An 11,399-nucleotide genomic window follows, 5' to 3' on the forward strand; every position below is an offset into this window, starting at 1 on the left:
CCCATTACCAGTGAAGAAGCCATGATGGGACTGGCCAGTGGAGCGGGACCAGCTCAGGGTCCGGGCTGTGCAAGCACCCACAGCACCTACGGTTGTGCTGTTAGAATCACCCTTTGCATTATCTGTGCTCTCTAGAAGTCTCTGTGCAAAAATAGCTCTGAGGTCATAATAGGTTCCTGGGGGATGCTGTGGGGGTGGGGAGACACAGTGGGCGTGTGCATGTGCCCCTGTGGGGAGGGCTGGGGGATTTTGTGTTTTACCTGTAAAGTGTAAACCTCTTCTACCTGAAAGAAGCTGATAGAAAAGCAGGGAGGGACCCACACAGAAAGAAAATAAGCAAAGGTTTGTTTTGCCATAGCTTGGGTGAGACCATGAGTCAGCGGGTGGATCAGGAGGGGAAGGTTCCAGCTGGAGATGCTCAAAACAGCCCTGAGTTGTCTGAGGGAGACTCTTGGGGGCTGGCCTCAGAGCTGGAGGGCACCTCTGGGCTCCTCCCACGCCCCCCAGCGCGAGTCAGTTCTAAGGAGGCACCAAGGAGGCACCATTCATGTCGTAGAAAAGGAGCACCTCCTACATACCACACGGTGTAACGTGATGGCCACTTGGCATCTGCTGTCTGATTTAATCCTCACAACAGCCCTAAGAGGCAGGGGATGCTATGCTCTTTTTTTTTTTTTAAATAGATGAGGACACTGAGGCTCAGAGAGGTTAAGTCATTTACTGAAGGCACAATAAGGAGCCAATTGTGGGGTTTGGGGGGTTGTATTGTGGACAAGCTGACAATATGCAGCAAAGCCCCTCAAAATGTGCCTGCTTTTGCCCCTGTTGCCCCATTTTGAGAAACTGAGGACCATAATCAGGCAAGGGCCACCATGGTTCAGCTCTGTGCACATCCTGGGAAGCATTCTTCATCATGGTGAAAAATTAGAGGCCACATTTCAGCCATGAGGAATTTGTGCAATAAATGCTAGCAATGGAATATTATGCAGCCACTAAAAAAAATAGATGCATGCTGTTTACTGATGTGGAAAACATTCAGAAATGGCAGGGATGAGATCTGAACAGAATGTGAAATTCCTGGATTCCAGGACGGGCTCAGCCTCTCATCAGCTGTGTGCCATTGGGCCACTGGTTAACCCTCTGGGCCTCTGTTTCTTGATTTCAAAGTGGGGATAAATCAAGAATTACATGGCTTTTATAGGACCATAAGAAGTAGGTGAGTTTAATCTGTGTAAGTACTTAGAATGGTACTTGGCACAAAGAAGACCGCCTGGAAAGCATTAGCTATTAGATCCTTGGTTGGGAAATCTGGGGTGATTATTATTTTTAAATATATTTTGTCCTTTACTCCCATAATTACACGTGTATTAAGCAGCTTGAAGTTGTCTCACAACTATCTTTTAAAAATGTTGTATCCTTTAAAAAAATTCTTTTCTCTTTGTGTTTCATTTTTGGTAGTCTCTACTGATGTCTCCATGTTCACTAATCTTTGCCATGGAGCCCATCCAGTGTAATGTCTCAGACATGGTAGTTTTCATCTCTAGAAGTCTGTTTTATATCTTCCAAGTCTCTGTTTAACTTTTTCAACATATGGAATGCAGTTATAATAACTGTTTCAATGTCCTTGTCTGCTCATTCTTACATTCATGTCAGTTCTGGGTCAGCTTTCGTTGACTGGCTTTCGTTGACTTTCTTACTATGGATCGTATTCTCCTGCCTCTTTGCTTTCCTGGACTTTTGTGATTAGATGGCAGACATTGTGCATTTTACCTTGCTGGGAATAGATTATTTTTATATTCCTATGTTCTAGGATGAAATTATTTAGAAGCCGTTTCATCGTTTCAGGGCTTGCTTCTAAGACTTGTTAGGCTGGACTAGAGCAGTACTCAGGAGTTAGGACTGACTGTTCTCCATCAGTAAGGTAAGATTCTTCTATGTATCGTGTAGCTGCGATGCTCTGCACATCGTGTGGTTTGCCAGTCCGGGTGGAGAGAACAGGCACTCTTCCTTCCCCTGTCTAAACACCCACTGCTCCATCTAATCCTTTTGGATGGTTCTTTCCCCAGCTCAGAGATTAAAAGTTTACCGCTTGTGTGTACTGGTCAACTCAGCTGAGTGTGCAAGTGAGGCCTTTGAAGTTTCTCTGGATCTCTCTCTTTCTCTGGAGTACCCTCCCATCCAATACTCTCTGCTGGAAACTCTAGCTACTTGGGGCTCCCAGGGCTCTCAATCTGATCACTTCAACTCAGGGAGACCATCAGGATCTGCACGGTTCCCACTCCTCCTCCTACCCCAGGCTGTGATCTGGGAACTCTCGAAGCAGTGGGCTTGTCCTTTCTGTTTTCTGACCCTCCAGGATCGCTGTTGCCTCATGCCCAGTGTTTTGAAAACTGTTATTTTGTATGTTGTGTCCTATTTTGTTTGTTTCAGGTGCAAGGGTCAGTCCAGATTCTGTTCCTCTATTGTGGGCAGAAGTCCCTGCATTGGCGGGCTGTGATTAATGACCATCATTAACCCCATGCTCTAATGCCTTTTTCAGGCCCAGAATCTTGGGCAGAAAGAGATTCAGAGAGGTTAACTGACTTGCCCAGATTGCACAGCTAGTAAGTGGTAGAGCCGGGATTGGCACCAGGCTTGGCTGATGCAGAGCCCCTTCTCTCTACTAGAGCTATTGCCTCCGGGCAGACAGCTGGCCTGAACTGGGGGTGGCTGTGTAGCAGGAGGGCCGGAGGCCAGGCTTATGCTTCAAGCTTCACGATCACCAGGTGCATGTTGGCTGGGACTGAAGGCCAAGCTGAGGCAGCACGCGGCCTTCATAGGTTCTGGAGCCCAGGCTCATTGTCCTACCTGCAGGCTCCATCCCCGGGACCTTGGTGGTGTGGGTACTGGGGTGGGGCTGCCTAGTATAGGTCACAGGCGGGGGGCGGGGGGGGGCAGCAGGAGGGGCCATGTGACAGCTACCCTTTCCCTCGCCTGTGGGACAGGACCCCTTCTGGGCCCTGCCTGGCTGCAGGGTGTGCTGAGGGGCAGGACCTCCTCATTGGTCTGTGTGTAGAAGGGTCAGTGGGCTTGCTGCCAAAGAGAGAGTGGAGAAGGGAAGATAAAGTGAATTTCCAAAGGCCGATTTTATCTCTTTGCCATGGCCATCCTGCAAGAGTCCCTCAAGTCTAGAAGGCAGGCTTGTCCTCCAGCATCAGAGAATCTGCATCTAAAGAAACACCTGGGCAAGTGACCTTACTTCCCTGGGCATCAGTTTCATCCACTGTTAAATGGGAAATGTTTTCCTTGTGATTCAAGGTTTAGACACAACAGCTTGTCAGGTATTTGACCTGGGTCTGCCTCAGAGAAATGGCCTAGGAACTAGTAATGAAAGAATTCACTGAATGAATGAATGAACACATGCACACATATTTGATCACAAAACCATCCCGCCTACTCACCACCCCAGGCCTGCAAATCTCAGTTCCTCCCCGAGGGACCTAGGCTTTCCTAAGCCTGACCCTCCCTCCAGTAAATACCCTCCCATCCTCCCTTCTGAAAACCCATACAAAAGAGGCTGGTCACTAAATTCCCTGGCCTCAAATCTGCCCTCGACACCCTACAGCAGGAGTCCAGCGGTGCCAGTCTTTACTTGGACTTGGTGGTTTTGCCAGCTTCCCCTCAGCACTCTCGAGCTGGGGCACCATTTGCCCTGTCATCACCATAAAATCTTGTTTTGTTCCACATGGATGCCACTAGAACTGTGATCCTTATTCTTGCAACTCTCTCTTGTTCCTCTTGGAACAAGTGAATCAGGGCGCCATTTCTCTGAAATAGAATATTGTCCCCATATGCAGAAAACCAAGACAAGCATGAAGAAAAGGAAACACAAAAAATAAATAAAACTTTAAAAAGTCCTCCACAGTCAGAGACAGTCCTGCTAACATTTAGCATATATGTCCAGTCTTGTTTCTGTACTGGAGTTAGAAATGTGCAGAATTACAATTTTGATGAATGTGTTTTTAAAACAGTTTAAGGAAACCTTTGCATTCATTGGGTTCTTTGAGTTCATTGGGTTCATACAAGAATACTGAAGTGATTTGCGTCCCCTTCTCCAGAGGCCCACGTTTGTCAGGCCCCGACTGGCAGGAAAACGCCCTTCAGTCTCTCCACGTAGCCGGATGCCCTGGCTTGTCGGATGCCAGGGAAGCCTAGTGCCCTGGTTGTCCTACTGCTGGTCCTCATTTAGAATGTAAACCTTCACCAGTTTTTCCAGTGGTCATGTATGGATGTGACAGCTGGGCCGTAAAGAAAGCTGCGCACCAAAGAATTGATGCTTTCGAACTGTGGTGTTGGAGAAGACTCTTGAGAGTCCTTTGGACCTCAAGGAGACCCAACCAGTCCATCCTAAAGGCAGTCAACCCTGAATATTCATTGGAAGAACTGATGTTGAAGCGCCAATACTTTGGTCATCTGATGCAAAGAGTCAACTCACTGGAAAAGACCGTGATGCTGGGAAAGATTGAGGGCAAGAGGAGAAGGGGGTGATAGAGGATGAGCTGGTTGGATGGCTTCACAAAGGACTCAATGGACATGAGTCTGAGCAAAGGGAAACCTGGTGTGCTGTGGTTCATGAGGTCGCAGAGTTGGACACATAGTGACTGAAAAACAATAAGGAAAGCATGCTCCTGATAAAGTCTCTACAGTGAAAAGAGTTCACAGTGAAGGGTATGCTTCTCTTCCATCCCTGCCCAGGGCCCCTCTTTATTCTCCATAGAAATAACTGATGCTACATCTTCTTGGAGAGACTTCCAGACAAACTGTGGTGGTAGAAAGGTGTGTGTGTGTGTGCGCGCGCGCACATATGTGTGTTTGATATCAGAATGCACCCAGTGTTCTGTAACCGCTTCTTCACTCAGCCTCCTTCCGGCATGTGTTCCCATGTCAATCAGTCAGTACTTCTTCCCACACACTCTTCTGTCTGATGGCTGCACTTATATATGAACCAATTTCCAATTGGTGGGCATTTCAGTTGTTACCAATTGTAAATCATCTTGACCACTCACTGTGTCAAATTGGTAAGTGTTAAGACTGTCTAGGGGAGAGAAAGACCCTGACTTGCAGTGCTTGTCCATTTCTGTAGAGTAAATATTCCCATTCCTCTGTGGCTGATTTCAGCAACTGAAGACCTCAAGGTGGTATCGTCCTCAGAATCCAGTGCTGGCAGCTTCCAGCATGCCAGAAACCCACTGCTCCCTTTGGGGGACCACATTGGTGCATATTCCGAATTCTTTCCTTTGAATAAATTCTCCAGAGTGAAATGGCTGTCAAAGCATATGCTCAGTCCCAAAGCTGTGAGTGAGCAATACTGAATTGCCCTCCAGAAAGATGTTATCGATGCATGCTCCCTCAGCCTAGTGTGAGAGATCCCTGCTCATCTCACCACGCCCCTCCAACCAAGGCTGTTATCATGCCTTTTCATCTTGCCCATCTGATAGAGTAATCATAGCTCATTGCTATTTTCATTTGCATTGTTTTGGGTGAATAACTCTTTTTTAAGTTTATAGTTAAGTGAAATTTTATTGGGGCAACTTTCAAAACATTTCACAAAGCCTCTGGGGATTATCAGTGTCTGGGAAGCAATTTGGGAACATGGCTTTTGTGCATGGCTTTGTTTATGGATGAGACTAAATAGGAGATCCAGTCACTTACCAAACAGCATTAAAGCCTTGCCCAGAAGGTTCCTTGCTTACTGTGTTGCTCAACCCCATCTTGTCCCAGGCACTCCTCACCCTCATCCCTCCCCTCCTGTACCTTTGTCTCAGGCAAATATGCCTGGAAATACCACAGCATCCACCCAGCATGCCGTGGGCACAGGTGCCAACTAAGAGCTGTGCTCTGGGAAGGTGGAGGTGGGCAGTACGAAGTATTTGAGGTGCTTTCCAAATAAAAAAGGTTCTTTTATTGGGGAGGTGGAGAGGGAGTTTTGTGGCCTTGGACGAGTTATGTTACCTCTCTGGACCACAGTGCCCTCATCTGCAAAATGGAGGTGGGGGGATGAAGTGGGAATAGCACAGCCTGTGCAGAACCGTGGTGAGAGTTAAATGAGCAAATGCTTTGAAGTGCTTAGCACAGGGTCTGGCATCTAGTAGGTGTGCAACAAACCACAGTCATCATCGGCATCATCATTTTATCACACTGTCAGTGCTTTGTAAACCACAAAGTAACGTAGTACCATTATGACCCTCTCACATGTCCTGCTCTAAAGCCAATCTTCTCTGCAACAGATGGGAGCCCCTTGGATTCTTTGAACCTAGTGCCTTCATTTGACCAAACAGGACTTTTTTAAGAGCAGAGCTGAAGTCTTCTTCAAGGACCTTCCTACACAACGTCCTTTCTGCCTTTGCTTGGGTGGGGACAAAAGTGTCTTAATGGAGCTCTTCCTTCTGTCTCCCCCAGCTGATTCATCTTCATGAGGCTTTCAGGACACAGCCTTTGACCCATCCATTCATCCATACATCCATTCCTCTATCCCTCCATCCATCCAGCCAACAAATTGACTGTGCATGTCTATTTGCAGCTACAACACAGAATCACAGAAATCCAGTCAGTTGCCAGGGGTCTAATTTCAAGCAAATTTAAACGACAAAAATGAATTTTACCCTACTCATCTCGTCAGTTTCATCTGCTACCATTCTGTCTCATCCACCATGTTCCAGCAACACAGTCAAGTGACAGCCCCTGGGACACTCTCACCTATGTCCCAGCTCAGGGCCTTGGCCCATGCTATTCCCTGGGTCTGGAGGGCTTTTGTCTCTCTTCTTTGCCTGGCCAGTTTCTTCTCATCATTTAGTTTCCAGATTAAATGATATTTCCTCCAAGGGCACTTGCATTGCCCTGCCCCAATGGGAATCATGCCCCCTTCATTATGCTTCATTCACAGACCTATCCGAATATGTGAAAATGTGTTTTATCTGTGTTTTTACTTGTTTGATGTTTGTCTCTACTGGAAGATTATAGGTTTATGAGGGTGGGGATCCTGCCTGCTGTGCTTATAGTGATGGGACTGGAGCTTAGGACTGTGCCTGGCAGCATACAGCCTCAGGATAAATGTGTTGAATGAGTGAGGCAATATTTAGCCAAAGCTCAGTGAGAGAATCAGTATTGAGCAAGAATTGCTTTAAAGACAGATTGTCCACCTCCCTTTCCAAATATTCTCCAATCTTTCCCGGAGGCTGCCAGATGGCAGCCAGTTGGGAACGGAGACTCTCCATGGGAACCATGCAGACCTGAAATGTGTGTTGGCGGGAAAGTGTAAATGTGTGTAGGGGTGGGATAAAACATGACATTCCTCCTGTGCTTACTGCAAGAATGTTGGTTATTACGCACTGTCCATACTTATGAGAATCCTTGGAAGAGATCCTTCTCTTAAAACTACAAGATGGATTAAAGCTGAGGCTCTGAATTTAGATAGTCTGTATTCCAACCCTTGTTCCACCAAGTGTATGACCGTGGGCAAGCTATGAACTTTTCTTTCCTGTTAGTGAGGATAATAATAGTGCCTCCCTTATAAGAAGTAGTAAACACCTAATATATTCTAGCTATTACTATAATTCTCCTGGGCAATTGGTTTGTTCAAATGGCATGATCATTGTGATTTATGTCACTGACTGAAATTCCCTTTTCACACTGGCTGCTAGGAAGCTCATCATCAATCTTGTGCCCAATCATAGCAAATTTCTAGAACCTCATGTGTGCTTTTTGTAAATAAGCTTTAGTTGTGCTTCCTTTTATGTCCCAATGCTGTCATTTGTTTCTTCAGTAGGCCTGCTATTTATGGGTGAAGATTGCTCTAACTTACGGTGTCCTTGGAAGCTGCCTTTAATCCTTCCAGTAAGAGCTCTGTTATCTTATATGAGAAGTTTCTGCTTGCAGGTGGCTACTTTTGTCTCCTTGATGAGATGACTACATTCTAAGCTGAGTGGGTGAGTTGATGAAATGTTAGAAAGGTGAGGAACTCAAAGAAGCCCCCACCTTAGCCATAAGAGAGGAAATAGCTGACCCAGGAGATCTCCAACCTCTCAATGTCCATAGAACTAAAAACAACTCCATGTGGGAAAGGTCAGTGATCAGTGGGCACATTTCCTGTGCTTCAAGACTGCAGAGAGCAATGAGGATTTCTGGGAAAAGGAGAGAGCAACCAGGGAAGACTGGCAATCCCAGAACTGCCTCACTGCTTGGCCAACATGAGGAGCCAAGTGCCGTATTGATTCCTGGAAACAGTAAAGAGTCCAGTGGCTAATGGCGCCCTCACAAATTTCTGCATCACCTTCTTCTTTCTGGATACAGTGGACTCAGATCACATATTTCACATCTTCTCATGAAAATGTGGATAATCTGGCAACTCTGGGCCCAGTCCACACGGCCACCACTGGTGTCCTCTTCTGATGAGCACAGATCGTCGAGTGTTGTGCTGTCTCCGCCGCCCGGCCTGCTTCACATTCCCATGACCTCCGCCTGCCCCCACTGGCATCGGAAGGTGAGCCCTGACTGATGGTGACGGTGTTGATGCTGGGATGCAGGCAGCCTTCTTGTCACCTCGGAGACCCTCTGCTATCCTGCCGACCCTGGCAGGCTCTTGTCCTCTTAGACCCCCTCTGCTTTCCTGTAAGCTGTAGGGCCCTTCACGACACTTCCAGCCCCCTCAGACAGCCATCCCCATCCCACTCCATTTGGCCAAATCCTTCCCGTCCTTCAGTCTTGAGATGTCTCATCTCCTCTGGGAGAGCTGCCAGGATCCCCAGGCAACCCTGTTCACACGCCCCCGTGTTGTTCTGATAATTATTAACCCCTAGTTTAGCCACAGACCTAGAGACCTCAAACCTGCTCAGGGCTTAAAACATGCTTGTTGAATGAATGAATGAGTTAGGGAAGAGACCACAGCGTGAGTGAGTATTTGAAAGCCGCCTGCGTTCACGTGGGCCCGCAGAGCAGAGCCCAGATGAGAATGCGGGGCGCAGAACCCTGTGCTCGCCCACAGCATCCCTCTGGCTGGGTCCCTGCACCACCTGCTGTCTTCCTGACTGTCTCTCCAATGCCAGGCTTTGCCCGCTGAGCCGCCGTCAGCCTGGCCACCCTCCCTAGGCTGGTGCACAGGGCAGAAAGATGTCACAGCGCTACACAGTCACACAAAGGCCCTTGTACCATTGGCCGCCTTTGTTGGGAAGAGCTGCCCCCTCCCCCCACCAAGGAGCCTTTCTTCTCCGCTCTCCTTCCCCCTCACCCAGTCCTGTCTGTTTAATTGCTGTTCTAAGGAGCGGGAGGAATGTCTTACATGGTGCATCTGCTTCTCTGGAATATTGTGAAGCTGCATTAAAATACGTGCTCTGTGGGCGTCTGGTAGGCTGGGGCCTCTCTTAATGGGGTGGGGAGAGCTGAGGGAGGAAATGGGAGGGACAGACAGATCGAGAAGGGAGCCCTCAGAGACAGAGTGACAGAGTCAAAGAGAGATAAAGAGGGAAACGGAGGCAGAGCAAGAAGCGGATGAGAGAGAAGGGACGGGAGGAAGACTGTGGGTCTGTGGCCATTGCCACGTTCCTCTGATTTTCAGCATTTTCCTAACAGGCCCCGGACAGAGATTTATGAGGGTTTATCTTACACATCTGCAGCACGAGGCTGACAAGATGCACATTGCGTTTGTTTTTGGGAGCAGCCTTGAACTGCTCATGGAAGCCCGGATGGGCCAGGGCCCCGTGGCTGCTGCCCACCCGGCCTGGTCCCCTCTGAGATGCTGGCAGCAGGCAGGACTGAGTTCCCTTCAAAGGTCATGGGCTCAAGTCATGGAGGGAAAGAGCCCTCTGGGTCGGCTGGGCTGGTTTGCAGTGGGTGGGGGGAGCAGCCTGACCTGCGGAGAAGGGGGGCGCCAGGACGAAGGATGCCTGGAGAGACGGGGAGGAGGGGAAGATGGCGGGGGAGCAGCCAGCGGCTCTGGGAGGGAGTGTTCTGTGAGTACAGATTGTACGTTCAGTCATCATCTCTACCCATGAGGTGAGAGTCGTCAGTCCCCCATTTCACAGAGGGATGGAGGCTCAGAGAGGGAAGGGGCCTGTCTAAGGGCACGCAGCTGGGGGCCCTGGGAGAGTGCGGATGGGTTCTTGACACCTGGCCCTTCTCTGGGTCCCTCTCTCAGCAACTCCCGTTTCCATTTAGGGATCTGACTGTTGGAGGATGCTGACTCCCCTCGGGGTCTGGGAAGAGCCTGTGATCCAGGCTAGGGAGGGGAAACCATGCTTCCCACTGGCCTCAGTGTCTGTGGCAGCGAGCAGGAAGCGGGGCTGCAAGGATCCCGATGCCTGGCCCAGGGGCTTGGACCAGGTCCTAAGGGGGCAAAGACATCTCTCAGGAGGATCCTGAGCAGAGGTTGGAGGGGATCTGGGGCAGGAGGTAGCGGAGGGGTCAGACCAGGGCATGTGTGGCAAAGGCAAACATTCAAATGTCAATAAATCCAGCTACTCACATGGCATCGCAAACCAGCGTGTGACTGATTAAAAGTAAATAACAACCCTACATATAAATGCCTTAGAGAACACATTGTCTACTTGCTCACCCATTTTATAGATGGAGAAACTGAGAGACTATTTTATTCAGTACTCTGTGTTCAGAATTGTCTTAGAGTAAGTAGTTTATCAAAAATAGTGGGGAGGTGGGGGAGGGGTCTTAACAATTACCCACACACCACCCTGTACCCTCTCTCCATCCCAGTTTTTACTCAACAATCCACTCAGCTTCCCACATCCCCCACCCTCTGTGGAAGGCTGACACTCATCCCAGTCCCTGGCCATAGTAATTGATTTGGAGGAAGAGCGACCCAAACACATAGTCACAGTCAATCTCCAGTCTTGTTTAGAATGCTGGGACAGAATGCTCTTGCTGACTTTCTGGATTTGTGGGAGGATGCATGAAGTGTTCTCTTTTGACAGGTGTTAGAAATCATCCGGCCACCAGGAGAGAAATCAGCCTAAGAATGAAGCTCATAGAGACACAAAGGAAGGTAGAGCTGAGAGAACAACTGGGAAATGGAGCTGGAGTCCTGATCAAGCCTCGCCTGAAGCTCATTTACCCCATTTCCCAGCTATATTAATCAATAAATCTCTTCTCTTATCTGCATCAGCTTGAGTTGAGGTTTTTTCACTTGTATAATATCTTGAATGATGCATGTGGTACAGAAGGGTCAGGCCACAGACCACAGATTTAAGTTTGAGGCCTAGCTCCAGGTGTGGGATCTTGGATGGGTCACTTCCCTCTCTGAGCTCCACCTGTTTCCTCACTTGTAAGATGATGGTGGCAAACCCTGATGGACTGGGCTGTTGATGGAGACTAGCTTGTTTGGCTCTTCTAATGTAGATGGCACCAAATAAGTC

The 11,399-nt window shown here is 48.5% G+C and overlaps 1 long non-coding RNA gene across 4 annotated transcripts; it reads left to right on the plus strand.

The window, feature by feature from the left end:
- Positions 1-220: 220 nt before the first annotated feature.
- LOC110122712 (uncharacterized) lies at positions 221-11,145 on the plus strand. 4 transcript variants are annotated; one of them, XR_002309316.2, is made up of 5 exons: positions 221-342; positions 1,811-1,921; positions 7,802-7,964; positions 8,329-8,518; positions 10,959-11,145. It is a non-coding gene; the product is annotated as an uncharacterized lncRNA (long non-coding RNA). The 4 variants fall into 4 exon arrangements; XR_002309317.2 differs by having other exon boundaries at positions 1,846-1,921; XR_002309315.2 differs by lacking the exon at positions 1,811-1,921.
- The last annotated feature ends 254 nt before the right edge of the window (positions 11,146-11,399 follow it).

Source organism: Odocoileus virginianus, chromosome 14 (assembly GCF_023699985.2).
Source record: "Odocoileus virginianus isolate 20LAN1187 ecotype Illinois chromosome 14, Ovbor_1.2, whole genome shotgun sequence".
Classification (NCBI taxonomy): Eukaryota; Metazoa; Chordata; class Mammalia; order Artiodactyla; family Cervidae; genus Odocoileus; species Odocoileus virginianus.